Here is a 16247-nt window from a genome sequence, read left to right as displayed (position 1 = left end):
ACAGTCCCTGCCTTGGCTGGGAGTCGGTTTATTCGCCCTTCTGAGAGTTTCTTCGGTAAAGCAGCCTTGCCGACACGGAACCCACAACTATATTAGATTCTTAAAAAGAAAAAAGGTCAGTGTCACTAAATTGTGACATGAGTGTATACATATGTCAAAACTCATCAAATAGTACTCTTTACATATGTGTGTTTATTGTATGTCAATTATAGCTAAAGAAAGTGTTATTTTTTGTTAAATTCCTTATCAACATTTAATTAAAAAGCAATTGTACGTGTAGAAAGTGTTGAATTGGTTACGTTCTGCTGTGTATATTCTTAACAACAAAAATATAATTATTTAAAACATTTTTTAAAAATATGATCTTGATTTACTTTGTCGGGTCGTGATATTGGAGCCAGGAGGAAAGACTCACAAAGGCTTTTCAGGTCTGTTTCTCATGTTTTGAGTGTGAGATAATTCACATTTGCATAGCCCTCTACATTTCAACAAGTTTTTCTGTCCGTTTTCTTCTGTTCTAACAGAATTTTATAGGTGGGCTGGCCATGTGTTCCTAGCTCTGCTTTTCAGATGTAGAAACTGAGCTCAGAAAGTTTGTGCCTTCCTCTTGCCTCCCAAAACCCTGTGAGGTGGAAAGGGCACAGGTGCCTATCTTAACTGTAACAGCTGCAGAAAATGAATCTCAGACAAGTGATTTCCGCCCAAAACTGGTGGAATGCTTAACGCAAGTGTCCTTATGCCAATTTTATAGATAATGAAGCTGAGGGGCAGCAAAGAGTTAACTGATTAACTCCAGTTCAGCCAGTTAGTGACAGAACTGGAACTTCAACCCGATTTCTGGATTTCCTTCCCAAGCTATTCCAGTTAGACCAGCTGCAACCACATAAACAGAAGGAGGTTGGCTTTGAAGCCCTGTCCAAGTCATAAGTCCTCCTCTCTGGATGGCCTAACTTCCAGACCCAGCCCTTTCTTATGTATCTGCAAATATTCACATGACTTGCTTAGAATTTATCCACTGCTGGTATTATCTTCAGAAGCCATAAGAATGTTTGAACCACAGCTAAGGCAACTCAGTTCTTAGGGTCTTCAGTGGAGCAGGGGTGGAGGTAGAATTGTGGATCAAGGAAGAATAGGGGCCTGTAGATTTGACGAAGTTCTCAAAAGGCAATTTCTTTAAAAAGTGCAAAATCTACTTTGCAATTTCTATTTTCTTTGGGACCATAACAAATGCTGATGTTTCTTTGTATTGCAATTAGCCCTAGGAATGAAGCTCTTATAAAATTTTAATTCTAAGGAGAAAAATTAAAGCATTAGGCAATACCATTTTTTTTTTAAATGCAATGGTCAATTAGACTTAAAATCTTTTGAAGTAAAACTTACTGAAGTTAATTTCTGAATAAAGTTACCTCAAGTACAATAAGGAGGTGGCCTTGAACTTGGCCTTCTAGATTGTTGTATGTATATTGGCTATAAATTATGTGTGTCAAGGTAGGAAGTTAGAATTTTTTTTTATCTGTTTGTTAGCTTGATTTATAATCTTTAAATATTTAGACATATGGTGTGTAGACCGCTTTTTGTACTTTTGCCCTGGGCCCTGAAGTTGTTAGGGGCAGGCCTGCTGCTAGTAGCTCACATTTTTCCTAAGATCCTAACTGAACCAGTAAAACCAAACAAAATAAAACAGTATATATATATATATATATATAAATGTATGTGTGTGTGTATATTAAAAAAAGGAAAAATTATTTTCAGGTATTATGATTGCTTACCTGGAAACTCAAGAGAATGAACTGAAACAAGTTCAACAAGGTACCTAGAAAAATAGCTCTTCTATGAGTTGGAATCAACTTGATGGCAACGGGTTTGGTTTTGTTTTTTAAACCAGCAATTGTCAATTTAAAAATGTAGTGGGAGAAAAGCTCATATTCACGAGTGGCAGAATCAAGTTTGTGTTTATAGGGACCTATTTGAGGAATTAGGCATAAGAGGTAGTTGGGGAAGGGAGGGCAGAGAGAGGAATTACGCAGTGGCATGAAACTCGGGGGGTGATGGATATGTTCATTTCTTGATTGTGGTGCTGGTTTCATTGGTATGTACATATGTCAGAACTTATCAATTTGTACTTTTTAAATATGTGTGTATGTATTGTATGTCAATTATAGCTAAAGAAAGTGTTATTTTTTATTAAATTCATTATCAGCATTTTAATTAGAAAACAAGTGTATGGAGAACCTGAGAATCAAATTCAGTTTTGGCACACTGATGGAAACCGATTAGGTTATCTTCCCGGACTCCATTCCTTTTCTGGGAATTGCATGCTAACAGTTATGAGCCTCTGGCAGCTGTTTTGTACAGGCATGAACCCACGCCCCTGACCACAGTGAATTGGTCCAGGAGCAGACACCTGACTGAAGCTGGAACAATAAATACCTTTCCCAGGAATTTGGAATTGGGACTAAGATTCTAGTTTCATTCTGGCTGCTTTCTTAAATAGAGGAGATGCTCACAGCAGAGCTCTTGGTGGCCATGTTTTTCACTCTGTACACTGCTTCTCTTAGATCCATTTAAAAGCGTGGAGGGGTGAGTGTCTGTATGTACTAGGTCACGATGTTGATAATTTTGTTTTTTAATGTTAGTGATGTTCAAGAAATATTTAAAGGCCACTACCTTTGCCAGATTTTTCTTCTAGCCATGAGTTATTTAAATATCTACTGCACTCCCAACTGCGTTCTACTTCTTTGAGCATTCTATCATTCCCAGCTACCTTGTGACCTTAAAAATAAAGTGATAAAGTGGTTACCTTTGGGATGGGATTAACTAGGAGAGGGCATGCCATAGCTTTCTAAGGTGCTGGAAATGTTCCATATTGCCATGGGTTGAGTTGTGTCTCCCCCAAAATCTGTGTCTACTTGGTTAGGCCATGATTCCCAGTATTGTGTGGTTGTCCTCCATTTTGTGATTATAATTTTATGCAAAAGAGGATTAGGGTGGGATTGTAATACCACCCTTACTCAGGTCACCTCCCTGATCCAATGTAAAGGGAGTTTCCCTGTGGTGGGACCTGCACCAGTTTTTATTTCTCAAGAGATAAAAGCAAAGGGAAGAAGCAGAGAGTTGGGGACCTCATACCACCAAGAAAGCAGCACCAGGAGCAAAGCGCGTTCTTTGGACGTGGGGTCCCCATGCCTGAGAAGCTCCTCTACCAGGGAAAGATTGAGGATAAGGACCTTCCTCCAGAGCCAACAGAGAGAGAAAGCCTCCCCCTGGAGCTGACGCCGTGAATTTGGACTTGTAACCTACTAGGCTGTGAAAAAATAGATTTCTCTTTGTTAAAGCCATCCACTTGTGGTATTTCCGTTATGGCAGCACTAGATAACCAAGACACATAAATACTGATCTGGTGTGATTACATCTATGAAAACATTATTATTCTGTACACTTAAGTTTTGTCTACTTTATATAAGTTGCATCACAATAAAACGGGGAAAAAAGAGCTATCAATTTTTTAATTTAAAACAGACAATACCTCTTAGTAAATGAAGAATAGAAACTTCCTTAATATTGTTTCTCGGTATTACCTCTGTCTGATACTGTGGGGAAATAGCAATACTGGTAATCCCTTATTGAACCTATTGGGCAATGTAAAGAATTTTCAAAGGCAATTCTGACTGTGTATCTTTTTCTTTAATCACTGACTTTAATTCCTCTTATTTACATCCCTCACCATCCTAACTCACCCCCAAAGATGCAACTTTACAATATCCTTGCAATTAGAACACAGTAAACATCCTTAATATTAAAAGTATATTAAGTGTTTTTTAAACTTTGACAATTTACAAGGACCTTGGATTTTGTGGTACATTGAATTATTATCATGAATGTCAATTAATATCACACAATAGATGTACGAACATGCAAGTGGATAGAAATTCCACATACCCCAACCTTATCTCTCATCATTGCACTTAATATATCCTCTGCTCTAACCAAACTGAATTCCTCAGTATTTTTCATCACTGTCTTTTCCCAAACCCTACCCTGTGTTTTCTACCTGGAATATTCTCCACCAATTACTTCATCCTCTCTGCATGTCCAGATCCTACCTATCTTTCCATATTCATCTCAAATGTAGCCTCTTACAGTATTTCTATAATTTCCGGATTTAATTCCTCCCTCCTCCAATCACCTGCCTTATAATCTGGTCTTTTTTTGACACATCGCTGTCTACATTTTATTAAGGAATTTGGAAATACCAAATTGTTTCCACCTCCAATGCTTTTCAACTCTTTCCCTGTCATGGCACAAATAGAAAGCAATGGTATTTGTAAAGCAAAACAAAGAAAAAACTGTTCTCAGCCTCTGCCACTGGCCCAGTTGCCCTAGGGACTTAGGGAGTTAATGCCTCCCCACACCTTTAACCCATTCAAGCATAGGGACTAATAACTTTTACCATCCCATATTAGAACAGAACCTCCCTGAGGGCAGGATCCATGTTTGCTTATCTCTGTATCTCCTTCAGGATCTAGTTGGGTGCCTCACATCTACAGTAAGTTATTGTCAATTGAATAGATGACAAAATGCTATTTAAATTAGCTCTTAGAAAGTACTGAGGGCCTCTAGTTTCAGGTCCAACATGTAAAGAGCTTGGAAGTTGTTACTCCCATCCTTGTAACAACAACAACAAAAAAAGATGAACTGAAAAGCAATGACTTTTCTTGGACTTAGCAGAGAATTGAAGTTGCAGGGCAAACCACCATCCCAAAATCTTTAGAGAATCACAACTGATATCAGCTTACCTGAAGCAGAAACCACTGGATCCCTAAACTTGTAGGAACATTTAAGTGGTTACTTGAAAAAATTTTGGAAGCAGAGTGTGGACTAGTATGAGAACAAAAAACTCCTAGGGGCCACAGTCTTAAATGGCCCCCATGCTTTCAAGGATTTTACCTCTAGGAACTTCATCAGGTTCTCATGATGAATGGCCAAGAAAAAACCCTCATGTTTCTGGTAGGGGGAAGGGAAAAGTAATTATTTTAAAATATTCCCAGAGTATTCTCCCTAACAAAGGCCTTCTTATCAATGGAAAAGACTTTACCAAAGCCATATTGGATTTGGAAGAAGGGAAATTATCCGATTCTAGATCCATCTAGCCTTCCTGTTTCACCTAACAGGGGAAAAAAGTTGAAAAATGCTGTGACGGTCATTGCCCAGTAACAAAGGCCCACTAAAAGACTGACTTAATCAACTGACAATAGGATTATAGAATGTTTCCCCTCCCCCTCACATCTTATGATCACATTAACAGGGCTCCAGTATAACAACAGTGGATTATAGCTGAAAGAGCTGCAAGTTTCATCTTTTATTTAAGAAGGAGTTTTTAGGACAACACAAAGAATGACAGAGGAGAAAAAAATAAGGACACTAGAGGTTACTGAAGCCTCAGACACCAAACATTAGCCCAGCTCCTATAGAGATTAACAAAATCTCAGATTATTTACTTCAGTTCCTAATACCCAATATTACTCAATACAACATGGCCAGCTTTCAACGAGAAATTACAAGGCATACTAAAAGGTAAGAGAAGACACAGTCTGAAGACACAAAGCAAGCAGCAGAACCAGACTCAGATAAATCACATATTTGGAATTATCAGACAGGGAACTTAAAATAACTATGATTAACGTTAAGGGTTCTCATGGAAAAAGTTGGCAGCAGACAAAAGCAGATAGGTAATGTAAGCAGAGAGATGGAAACTCTAAGCAAGAATAACAAAGAAATGGTAGAAATCAAAAGCACTGTAGCAGAAATGACAAAGGCCTTTGATGGGCTGGTCAGTAGATTGAACACAACTGAAGAAAGAATCAAGTGAGCTTGAAGATTTGATGTTAGAAATTTCCTAAAATGAAATGCAAGGACAAAAAAAAAGAATAGAATAGAATATACAAGAAATGTGAGACAAATTCAAATGGTACAATATACACATAATTGAATACCAGAAGGAGAGTAAAGAACAGAGCAGAAAAAAAATTTGAAGTAATAATCACTGAGAATTTTCTAAAGTTAATGACAGACACCAAACCACAGATCTAGAAATTCCAGAGATCACCAAGCAACATAAACACAAAAAATCTTCACCTATGTGTATTATATTCAAACTCCAGAAAACCAAAGGCAAAGAGAAAATCTTGAAAGCAGCCAGGAAAGGGTGTGGAGGGACATTTAACCTATAAAGGAGCATGGATAAGAATTACATTGGGCTTCTCTTCAAAAGCCATGCAAACAAGAAAAGAGTGGAATGAAATATTGAAAGTGATGAAAGAAAAACCCATTCACCTGAAATTTTATATCGAGCAAAATTATCCTTCACAAGTGAAGGAGAAATAAAGACTTTCAAACAAAAACTGAAGGAATTTATCTCCTACTGGTCTACTAGAAATGAACATGGGACATGTTAAGTTCTTCAGGAACAAGGAAAATGATACAAGTCAGAAATTTGCATCTATGTAGAGAAAGGAGGAACATAGGAGAAGGAATAAATGAAGATAAAATAAAATATTTTATTTTTATTTTTCTTCATTTAATAGGTAGCTGTTCAGAGTAATAATAATAGTAACAATGTATTGGGTGATTATAGCATATAGATAAATAAAATAAATGGCAGCAATGTTTTAAGGGCTGGGAAGGAGGAATTGGGAATACTTACCTGCGCTACCTATGAAGCAGTATAATATTATTTGAAAGTGGACTTAGATTAATTATAAATGCACATTGCAAACCCTAGAACAACAAATAATTGTTTAAAAGAAGTATAATTCATATTCCAGAGAAGACAATAAAAGAAGAAAACAAACAAAAAACAAGTGCAGCAAATAGAAAACAGTTATAATAAACATGGATTCCTGTAAGAGTGAGAAATATTAAAACAACTATATCAATAATCACTTTAAATGAGAGTGGTCTAAATACAACAATTTTGTCAGAGTGATTGTTAGAGTAGATAAAAATAAGTCCCAATTGTATGTTGTCTACCAGAAACCCACCTTACCTATAAAGGCACAGCTAGGTTAAAAGTAAAGCAATGGAGAAAGCTGTGCCATGGTAACACTAATCAAAAGAAAGCTGGAATATTTGTATTCATTTCAGACAAAGCAGACTTTAGAAGAAGGAAAATTATCAGGGGTAAAGAGAGGCACTATGCAACAATAAATAAGTTAATTCTCCAAGAAGACATAACAATCATTAATGTGTATGCCTTTAACAACAGAATGACAAAATACGGGAGGCAAAAACTGATAAAACTGCAAGGAAAAATAGGCAAAGTGCCTTATAAGTATAGTATGAGAGCAAATGTGCAAGAATTAAGTTCATGAGAGCTGCCTTTTCTTCTAGGGGAAGCAGGATTATCATAGAACAGCCAAGAAAATATAACAATAGGGCAAAACTATTTTTGAGATATCAAATATTTCTAGATTCCTGTTTGGTTGGAGAAGCTGCCAGAGCTCTCTTTGATAGGATTATAGAATCTATCCTCAATCCTTTGACAACTGACACTCTCACCAGTAAACCTTTTAATCCCCCAACTAGTGGAATACATTTAAGGAATTGGAAATCAACAAAGTTCACAGAGTCCCAGGTTCCCTCTTCTCTGCCCAGCAAGCCGCCAATCCCATTGTCACACCCCTTGGGGGGATTTCTTCTTTTCTGTAGTTCTCAGTGGATCACAGGGCCTTTTTGAGTGATATTTTTATTTCCTCTAGCCAAAGACACATTAACTTTAATACTTCCTTGGCAGATTATTACTTGAGAAAGAAATGTTCCATGCTCATGGAAATAAATTGATAGATTTAGCAACTGCCACTTTGCTTATATAAGTGAGCATTTCAGAAGAGAAATGTTCCAAACTTGAGCAAATGACTTAAACATGGAAAAAAATTTTCCTAAATCCCTGTACTTAAATATTAAAAAACATAATTGGTAAGGTTGAATCTTTCCAACATCTGGTCAGTGTTTTCCCATTCATTCAGTCAGACAGTCTACACACTAAAATGCCAGCCACGATGATGAGTCCTGGCGATTGAAAACTTAAAAAGATCTCATTCTTCCTCATTCATTGCTGGAGAAATTGTAAAATGGCACCATCACTGTGGAAAAGATTTTGGTGGTTCCTCAACAAGTTAAACATAGAATTACCATATGATCTCACAATTCCACTCCCAGGTATATACCGAAAAGAATTGTAAGCAGGAACACAAACAGATACTTGTACAAGAATGTTCACTGCAGCACTATTCACAATGGCCAAAAGGCAGAAACAGTCTAAATGTTCATCGAAAGGTGAACGGATAAACAAAATGTGGCACATATATATAATAAAATATTTAAAAAATAATTTTTTATTATTTTTTTATATTTTTTATTACTCAGCCATAAAAAAAAATGAAGTCCTGATACATGCTACAACATGGATAAACCTGGAAAACATGCTGAGTGAAATAAGTCAGCCACAAAAAGGACAAATATTGTATGATCCCACTTATAAGAAATATCTAGCGTAGACAAGTGTGTAGAGACAAAAGTTTGAGAGTGGTTACTAGGGATAGAAAGGAGGGGGAAAGAGTCATTGCTTAGGAAGCACTGAGATTTTGTTTAGAATGATGGAAAAATTTGGAAACTGATAGTGATGATGGTTGCACGACATGATGAACATAATCGTCACTAGATTAAAATTTTTGAAATGGCAAATATTTGCTATATATATGCATATGTATAAGGACCCCTGATAGCACAATGGTTAAGCAGCTTGGTTGCTAACTGAAAGGTTGGAGGTTCAAATCCAGTGGCTCCATGGGAGAAAAGACCTGGTGATCTGCTTCTGTAAAGATTATAGCCTAGAAAACCCTATAGGGCAGTTCTACTGTGTCATATAGGGTTGCTATGGTTGAAAATTGACTGAATGCACATAACAACAACATATATATATATATGAGCAAAATGGTCTTAAATGTGGAAAAAAAAATTGGAACAGTGGTTAAAGCACTTGGCTGCTAACTGAAAGGTCGGCAGTTTGAATCCACCAGCTGCTTCATGGGAGAAAGATGTGGCAGTCTGCTTCCATAAAGATTTATAGCCTTGGAAACCCTATGGGGTGGCTATGGGTAAGAATCGATTCAGTGACAGTGGGTTTTTTTTTTTTTTTTTTTTTTTCCCATTCCTCTTCTCCAGGGGCTCACAGTCTGGAGGGAAAGAGAGACTACATGAATAAATACAATATAATTAATAAGGGCTATTTTTTTTTATATTAGTTGTCCCTACAAAAGCGTTCCACGATCCGTCTTGTCAGTTTGTCATGCTGTGGTGGCTTGTGTGTTGTTATGATGCTGGAAGCTATGCCATTAATGTTTCAAATACCAGCAGGGTCACCCATGGTATATAGGTTTCAGCTGAGCTGCCAGACTAAGACAGACAAAGAAGAAATGCCTGGCACCCTACTTCTGAAAATTAGTCAATAGAAAATCTATGAATCACAACAGAATATTGTTCGGAATGGTGCTGGACATATTACCTTGAACAAACTTCTGCAAAAGGCCTGTTTAAAGTATTAAGAAACAAATATGTCTCTTTAGGAATCAAGGTGTGCCTGACTAAAACCATGGTATTTTCAATTGCCTTATATGCATACGAAAGCTGGACAATGAATAAGGAAGACAAAAGACAAAATTAATGCCTTTGAATTATGGTGTTGGCAAAAACGTATCGAATATATCAGGGACTGCCAGAAGAATGAACAAATCTGTCTTGGAAGAAGTATAGCCAGAATACTCCTTAGAAGAGAGGATGGTGAGACTACGTTGAATGTACTTTGTACGTTATCAGGAGAGACCAGTCCCTGGAGAAAGACTTCACGTTTGGTAAAGTAGAGGGTCAGCTAAAAAGAGGAAGACCCTCAATGAGATGGATTGACACAGTTGCTGCAACAATGGACTCAAACATAGCAATGATTGCAAGTATGGTGCAGGACTGGGCTGTGTTTTTTTCTATTGTACATAAGGTCCCTATGAGTTGGAACCGACTTGATGGCACCTAACAATAACACAACAAAGTAGTGCTCAAAGATGAGTCCCCCTAGGTTGGAAGGCACTCAAAATACATAGTAGCGGCAACAATAGACTTGAGCATACCAAGGATATGAAGATGGCGTAGGACTGTTTCATTTTGTTTTGCTTTACATGAGGTCACCATGAATCCAAGCCAACTTGATGGAAACTAAAACATAAAAGTTGCTATAGAACAAAGCACAGAGAAGGTGACTTAAGAGTTTAGGCAACAAAAGGAGGAAACAGCCTTATGAACTGAGAGAATGTATGTGAAAGACATGAAGAATGCAACAGTGATATGTTCATGTCCCAAGAGTCGTGAGAGTAGCGAGAGGAGCAGCCAGGATCTAAAACTCCACTTGACAGGATGAGTAATTTACGTCGCTTGTCTGTGCAATTTTCTGCCTGATGGTGCGCACCTAGTAGTGCTAAAGGATAAACAAATGGAAGGCTGCCAGAGGGCAGGTTGAGAAACCATCTCAGATGTGTTTATCAAAGTTCATGTTGATCATGTTCCTATTTGTTTCAGGTCTGGTTATGGCACTGTTTATTTTTAAACCGTTGTTGTAGCCCCCTTCATCTAAAACATATACCACATGGACTCACAGATTCACATAACACCTACTAATTTCTAGTGGAGGCTTCTGAGGCCCTCCATGAGGTTTTAATTTATATTTCAAGCCTCATAGTCCCCCATTTTCTGAAGTTTCACCAGGCTCCTCTAACTCCACAATAATCCATCCATTTTCATGCTTTTATGCTTTTGCTCAAGCTATTCCTCTCTCTCTTTTTTTTTATTCCTCTCTTTAGAATGCCTTCTCCTTCCTTCCCATTTACCGAAATTTTATTCCTCCCTGAAGACCCACCTCAAATACTTTCTCTCCTAAAAAAAACTTCCCTTATTCCCCCAGTCTATGCTCCCACAATGCCTCTAGTTAATATGCTCTGTATTATAGTCATTCAGAAATCTGTCTTTCCAACTGCAGCAGAAACTTATTGATGTCAGCCATCTTATCTTATTTATTTTGCTTCCAATATCTAGTACATGGCCTCAAATGTAGTGCTAGATAAATATGTGTTTTAAATGACATGTTTGTCTCATTGTCTATGTGATCTCATTGGTGTCTTCTCCAGTTTCACAATTGGGTTCCTCCAGCTGGATAAACTTCTGAGGCAGAGATCAGAGAAGAAAAGAAAAACACTGTTATGGATTGAATTGTGTCCTCCCAAAATATGTGTTGTAAATCCTAACCTGTGTATGGTGTGTCTTGAGTCAATCTCTTTTGAGATATAAAAGACATTAAACAAGCAAGCTAAAGAAGCAGAGATGGGGGAAGATTGATGCCAAGCCACAAGGAGATCTCCAAGGAACCAGGAAATAAGCTGAAGAGACAAGGACCTTTCCCCAGAGCCAAGAGAGAGAGAGAGAAAGCTTTCCCTAGAGCTGGTGCCCTGAATTCAGTTTCCTAGCCTCCTAAACTGTGAGAAAATAAATTTCTGTTTGTTAAAACCATCCAATTATGGCATTTCTGTTATAGCATCACTAGATAACTAAGATAAATGCCTACATCATAAATTCTCAACCCTCACAGCACAACATGTCACTTGGGGCCTTTTGAAAAGTATAGCTGCCTGGGCCCAACCTTCAGAGATCCTGATTTAATTGGTCTTGAATGGAATCTAGGCATTGACATGTTTTTTTAAAGCTCTCCAGATAATTCTAAAGTGCGATAAGTTCTGAGAACCACAGACCTAAAGGGTAGGTGTGAAACTGTCACCAGGCTCCATATAGGAATTAGAATAATTTCTAATTCACTTTTATTAAAAGGTGATGCTTTTCTTAGAAAAACATACTTGAAAAATGGAGGCCATGCAGTCTGGGTAAAATCTACCCTGTTCTGGAGAAACTCTTGTGTCTTAATCATCTATTGCTGGTGTAGCAGAAATGCCACAAGTGGATGGTTTTAACAATGAGAAATTTATTTCTTCACAGTAAAGTAGGCTAAAAGTCCAAATTCAGGGCATAGCTCTAGGGGAAGTCTTTCTATTTCTGTCAGCCTTCTCATCAGTCTTCTCCTTCTCATCAGTCTTCTCCTGGACTAGGAGTTTCCCTGCACAGGGACCAGAGACAGAGTTATGCTGTGGGAGGAATCATACTTATAGTATAAAACTCATCCTCATGGTCCCACCCAGCATGTCTAGAGAATCCCAGTGCTCCTCCTCATAGACATCTTTAACACAAAGTTACAGGAAGCCATAAAATGAACTGAAATCTAAACACCAAGCACCAAATTATCAAATAATTTATGAAAATTTGAGAATTCAGTTAGCTGGAGGGTCTCCAACACACATGCACCCCTATGGTATTAAATCAGTGAAATGGGAGGACAAAGCCAGACACTGTGGAGGACACGCAGTGTTTTACGGGCACCATGCATGTTGTATTCCAGGAGAAGAGTGAAGCTGGGCCAATGGGTCCGTGCCCCGCGTGGAGGAAACCAAATTCCCAGACGCTGGCTTTGAGAGAAAGAAGTTTATTTCCCAGGCTAGCCAGCGGGAACCCAGAGGTATGGACCTCAGACTGAGGTACCCGATCTGCACGAGCAATGTACAATTTATACTCATACGTACTTATTTAGGGGTGGAGGGAAACGATAGGCAGGATCAGAGGTTTCACCTATTCATAGCTTCTACTGATTATTATGAGGTGGGGCTAAGACTCGGCACAGAAGTGGCGGACGGATCAAACGCTTTTGAAATGGGCTCGGCTATTGTCGGTGATGTATTTCCGGTGCTTTTGGTTCCTTGGCCTGACTCTCTTGCCTCCTTGACGTAAGTTCTCTTGCGCTATTGAGCATGTGTGGCAGCCCAGGTTCATTTGTTGGTCATTGTGGTCTGCTCTGCGCATGTCAGGCTACTCTGAGCCCCTTAGATCTGGATTCTTCTGGGGCTCTCTGGAGGATCTGAGAAACAACTTAGAGGAAGTGAGTGACGTGTGGGGAGGTGACCGGAAGTGGCCTGATAACCTGGTGAAGTACGAATTAACTAGGTGTCTTTAGTGTCTTCAACCGCCAGCGTTCCCTAACAAGAGCACCCTCTGGAATTGCGTAATGCCACAGCTTGGCATGGGAATTCCCTGTCCTCAGACTCAGGAGATCTCTGATGATGGCCCCCAGCTTGGTTCTGTTCCCCAACCCTCTTCTGGCTTCTGTGAGGAATGAAGAACCTCATCACCAAAACACCTCTGCTGAAGTCTTTTCCTACTTGCTAATCAGAAATCCCCCCAGCTGGCTTCCCTTTTCAACACATCCTTGGTCCCCTTGATGTATTGCACTATCCTGCTGCGCTCCAGCCAGACTTGGTCCCTAAATCAGTCACTGCAGTAGTGTTTCAAAAAGGGTCTCATTCCTTCTCAGCATCACCATCTTTTTTTTCTCTTTGCTCATTGGTGAAAATGTCCACAGAGAAAGAAAGTATATAATTTATTCCCAGATTTTTTTTTGTTTGTTTGGGGAGACTGTCAAATATAGCAATATAAGGACAGAGAAGAAGCAAACAGAAGCTGCACTGTCTATAAAAAAATCATTCCAGCACCTGGTATAGAGCATTATTATTATATTATTAGGTGCTGTGAAGTTGGTTGCAACTCATAGCAACCCTGTGTACAACAGAACGTAACACTGCCCAGCCTTGTGCCATCCTCACATTCGTTGCTAGGTTTGAGCCTATTGTTGCAGCCACTGTGTCAATCCATCTCATTGAGGGTCTTCCTCTATTTCACTGACCCTCTACTTGGCATAGAGTAGGGACCTAAAAAAATATTAGTTTCCATTGTTCTTGGAAGATGACGAGAGTATGGTGGTGGTGATGAGTGGTGTAACCTACTGACGAGCTTTCGCTTTTTATATTTTTAGGGAACTTGGAGACAGCAGTGGGATCCTTAAGGTAAGGAGAGGATTATAATTTTTTTTTTTCCTAAATGAAATTGTGAGAATGAAAAAGAAATACAAATTTAGCACGAGAAAGTGTTTTGTAAACCATAAAACACTATAGAAAGTGTACAGAGTTGTAGCTGTTTTGGCAGCATGTATACTAAAGTGTATGGAGTTAATAAGTGTCCTAAGATATGTACAAACCACATGCCACGAGGGTTTAAAGTACAGGAAGAGACCACATCCCGGGTGGAAATCAGGTGGAAATAGCATCTACCACTTCATAAGGATAGGACCTTGTACAGACTGGGTTTCTATATTGTAGAGCAGGGACCGTGATCCCTGCTGTGACTATAAAACAGGGCTGTTGAGAATAGAGTAAGATTTTTGTGTAAGCATTTTGTGAGTTGTAGAGCACTGTACAGACACAATGATATCATTGTAGCTATTATTGCTATTATTATTCTTGGCTTTAAAGAAATTGGGCAGAGCTGGCAGAAGGCCTTACAGGTAGAGGGATCAGGGCTGGAGAGATTTCAGCCAACTTTCTTGGCCAATTGAGAATTCCTCTAAGTAACAGGGTTATCTTTGGGCATCTGTTGACACCCACTCTGTCACCAGGCCTGTGAGAGTGCTGGGAACACAATATTGAATAAGAAATGCTGTTTGCCTTCAGGGATCTCTCCTTGACCCTTGACTTGGTTTCAAGGATAGCTTCAAATATCAGATCAAGAAATATATAGCTAATTTATAGGCAATGGCAAGCCACTGAAGTTTTTCAAGGAGTGACATGGTCCGAGTTGCATTTCAGGTCTTCCTGGCAAAATATATAATTTAATTTTCAACCAGCTCAATTTATGACCAGGGAGTCTTTTATACTAGCAAGTGATTGAGTCCTTAACCCTCAGGCTTAGGCCTGAGAACCTAGAATGTTGTACCCCTCTAAATAGACATTTTTTTTTTTACTATATGAATCATGGAACTGATTGTTTCCCTTTTTGCAAGGGCTGCTGGGAAGCTCGAGCCAAATTTAGAAAGTGTATAGGACTGCAAAGCATGAATGTGAGTACCCACTTCAGCTTTGGCTTATTTTTCCCCTGCGCATTTCCCCTTTTTAATCCTTTCATTGCTATTAAAAAAAAAAAAAAAAGTTAAGTAATATGTAATTTTATAACTCATTTTAAATCCTTTTTGAAATTAAAAAAAATCTGTTGAATTGATTTCAATTCATGACAACCTCGTGTTTATCAGAGTGGAAGTGCACTGCATAGAATTTTCATGGTTGTGATCTTTCAGAAGCAGATCATCAGGCCTTTCTTCTGAGGCCTCTGGGTGGGTTCGAACCACCAACCTTTCGGTTAGTAGCCTAGTGCTTAACTGTTTGTGCAACCCATAAGTGCCTTTTTATAGTAAGATGGGTTATAAATAGCTAAATATCACTTCTTAATTTTTCCATTTCTTATTCAGTTAACTTCCAGCGATTATTGGAAATGTCCCCTGAGGAAGTGTGCATGGATGAGGCATACTGGAAAAGTAACGCTGCAAACATTGCTTTCTGGCATTACTGCTGATCTCCTAACTTTTAAAACTTAAAGTTGCGTATAGCAGAACACTTGAATACAATGTGAATCTATTGGTAACTGAATATTTTTGCATTTAGAGTTAAAGTTTGAATTTTGTTTTCAAAAGAACTTAAGAAAAGATATAAACTTAAAACTACCTAAATCTTTGTTCTTGTGTGTTTTAAAAATTCTATTTATGTTTAAATTAAAAAGCTAAGGTTTATAGCCTATCAGTACATTAGAAGATAAAATCTATTATCCTGATTTAAAAAAATCATACATATGAAAATGCATTTGAAATGGAATGAAATATGTTCTATTACTAAAAGATATTTGTGATGTTTGAATTACAGCACTAGACCAGAAGAAAGGAAGGTATAAAAAAGTCTGCATTTATTCCTATATTCAATCTACCTTATCGTTTTAAACTTGCATTTTTAAACATTGGAAAGCAAGATAGTCTTTAAGAGTTTGAAAGTATTGAGGATATTTTCCTCCATTAAAAATTCCCTCTTTAGAGATTGCTTTCAGGGCCAATTTACAAGACTTTCAACTGAATCAGTTTATTCGGTTCATGTGTATGCTCTTAGTCTTTGTTTTCCTCATTCCTCCCACCGCCATCATTCAACTTCACTAGAGGATCAAAGTTCATCTTTTTG

At 38.2% G+C, this 16247-nt stretch overlaps 1 long non-coding RNA gene across 1 annotated transcript; it reads left to right on the top strand.

Moving 5' to 3' along the window:
• Positions 1-7: 7 nt before the first annotated feature.
• On the top strand, positions 8-15566 carry LOC126083129 (uncharacterized). The gene is made up of 4 exons (XR_007518723.1): positions 8-115; positions 14009-14039; positions 15032-15088; positions 15494-15566. It is a non-coding gene; the product is annotated as an uncharacterized LOC126083129 (long non-coding RNA).
• The last annotated feature ends 681 nt before the right edge of the window (positions 15567-16247 follow it).

This window comes from Elephas maximus, chromosome 9 (assembly GCF_024166365.1).
Source record: "Elephas maximus indicus isolate mEleMax1 chromosome 9, mEleMax1 primary haplotype, whole genome shotgun sequence".
NCBI lineage: Eukaryota > Metazoa > Chordata > Mammalia > Proboscidea > Elephantidae > Elephas > Elephas maximus.
Note: the sequence above shows the minus strand (reverse complement) of the source record. Positions and strands in the feature narration are given on the sequence as shown.